Source organism: Schistosoma haematobium, chromosome 7 (genome assembly GCF_000699445.3).
Source record: "Schistosoma haematobium chromosome 7, whole genome shotgun sequence".
NCBI lineage: Eukaryota > Metazoa > Platyhelminthes > Trematoda > Strigeidida > Schistosomatidae > Schistosoma > Schistosoma haematobium.
The window spans coordinates 8801011-8803755 of NC_067202.1; positions in this window are offsets into that span (position 1 = coordinate 8801011).

Below are 2745 nucleotides of genomic sequence, written 5' to 3' on the forward strand. Positions count from 1 at the left end.
TTCTTTGATAACAATAAAACGTGGGAAGACCAAGACAGATCAGAGGAAAAGGTGACACCAAGATAATTGACCCTCGACACTGAGTTTATCAAAGAGTCTCCAATGGTACAAGCATTATGGGATCTCAAAATGGTGTTTATATTCCGTTCGTGTCTCATACTAAAGTTAACAGCTTGACATTTAGACGGATTAAGTATGAGACCATTACCAACAGACCAACAATCAATACGAGACAAAAACTCATTCATTTCAATGGGATGTAAAGAGGAAGAGATAGGCATACATACAGTGAGATCATCCGCATATTTCACAAAAGTGTTTTCTGTGGAAGATGGTAGATCATGCAGAAAAAAAGGAAAAGAAGAGGTGAAAGAACAGCTCCTTGTGGTACACCTTCATGAGACAGTAGAGACTCTGAACACTTTCCTCCAAACACGGTGTGCTGTTCCCTTCCAGATAGGTAGGAACATAGCCAGTTGGTTATCCAGCTGTCAGTGTTGACGCTGATTAACTTGTTAAGTAAACGTTGTCTTGGTATAGAATCAAAAGCTGAAGTATAGTCCAGAAAAGCACATCGAACATACTTGTTACCCTTTTCTAAGTTGAACACTATATTGTGATGCAGAACAGCAACAGCATCTAAGGTGCTTCTTTTGCATCTGTAAGCAAACTGATACGGATCAATATGCCCGTTTATCGCAGGCTGAAGTGGAAGTATTAATAATTTTTCCATTGTTTTGAGGAAGGGTGAAGTTATTGCAATAGGTCTAAATTTCACATTCTTATCACCAGATGCTTTCTTGGGTACACGAATTATCTTCATCTTTCTCCACATTTTCGGTATGAGATTAGATGAGAAGGATCTGTTAAAGATAGTTGTGAATGGATAACATAGGACTTCAGCACATTTTTTAAAAAGGATGTTTGGGATACCATCAGGTCCCAAACATCGGGATGAATTAAGTGACTGGAGACATCTTCGTACATCAGTTTCAGTGAAAGTAGGAACACAGCTATTATTTAAACCTGTGGATAAAGGGAGCATCACATCAGATGACTGATGTAAAAAAGACTTATTTAAGTCACAAACACTCAGCTGGTTATCGCTCCTAATCCGTCTGTCACCTGTAAGTTCTTTAAAGAGTTCCCACATACTTGGAGAGTTTTTGCAAGACAAGAGTTTTTGAGTAAACATACAGTTGAGACGTCTAATCTCTAAGTTTATCAGACCATTTAGCTTACGAACTTCATTAGAGTTCTTCTCCTTGTACATTCTTTCTTTCACCCTCAGTAGTCGTTTTGGTTGTGAAGATGTAAATCGATCAAAACTTTTTAAAAAATGGTTTCAGTGGGACAACAAATATCAAAACAGAATTTAAGGTAACAAGTGATAACATCAGTAGTGTTTTCCAGTGAGTCATCTGTAAATAATTCCCAGTTAGTCGTATGAAACATGTTTTTCAGATTTCGGATATTTTCTTCTGAGTAATTCCTATATTTGATTTTCTTGGTTTGATGTAAGAGTGTACTCTTCCCATGCTTTCCATGTACTTTAGGTAGAACACGAATTATACAGTGATCCGAGCTAGACAATGGGACACGTTTACGATTCGCATATATACCCACATCATTAATGAAAACGAAGTCTAAATGAGCATCCAAACGAGTAGGAAAATCTACTACGTTTTGGTGACCTAGTGACGTAAGGAAGTTATAGTCACATGAATTGAAACCACCACATACAACTGAAAGTGAATCACTGAAGGCAGTAACAGCGAACTCAGTGAATTCATCAGCGAAAACAGATAGTGCAGATGATGTGCAATCTGGAGTAACGTAGATATTGGTAACATAAACATATTTGTATTTATTCAGATGTTTTGGACGACATCTTAGAGTTAGACAGTCGATAAAGTCATTTGAAAACTTAAAACACACAAACGAAGATCGACACCAGTTTATGTTTACAAACGTAACTACACCGCCACCACACCTCTTTTTATTGTTTGATCGATCTTGACGATGAATTTTAAAATCACGTAGTGATACTAGGCAGTCATCCTGTAAATCATTCAACCAAGATTCTTGAATTGTGATGACACCACAATTACGATGCATATTTTGACTTAGTATGAATTACAGATAGTCCACTTTGTTGATTAGTGATCAGCAGTTAGAATATAGCAGCTCGGGAATCATATACATATTCTTTCCTAATCTGTAAGTGCATGAACGTAATGAAAATAATAACAATTTGAAACTGACAACAGATCAGTTAGTGAGGTCAGTAGGCTGAAAATTAAAAATGTTCTCTTGAAGCATGATAGTTTAATGATGACTACTGTTTTTTAGTTCATTGACTGACTGAAAATGTGTTAAAAAGCGTGTGTGAATGTGTTGTGTTTGTTTCTGAGAAATGTTTCAGTTGTTTCCTTTGCCCTGAATTTTTTCCGACCGAATTTACTAATAGTAGTCACATATTTTGCTGAATTTAGCCATTATTGATACAATATTATGGTAAAAAAGTACCATCTCACCGCTAGTATATATCAACAACACTAGTAAATGAATATTACGTCACTAGTCTCTTGAGATTCAATACAATTTTTGTGATTATATTTAGGCATACATAAATAACAATTTTGAGACACCATTAGTTTCATAAAACCTTTGAAAACTGGAATATTATGAATAAAATTATCATTCAAACAAAAAAATCCATTATTAAGTAAAACAACACAAAAA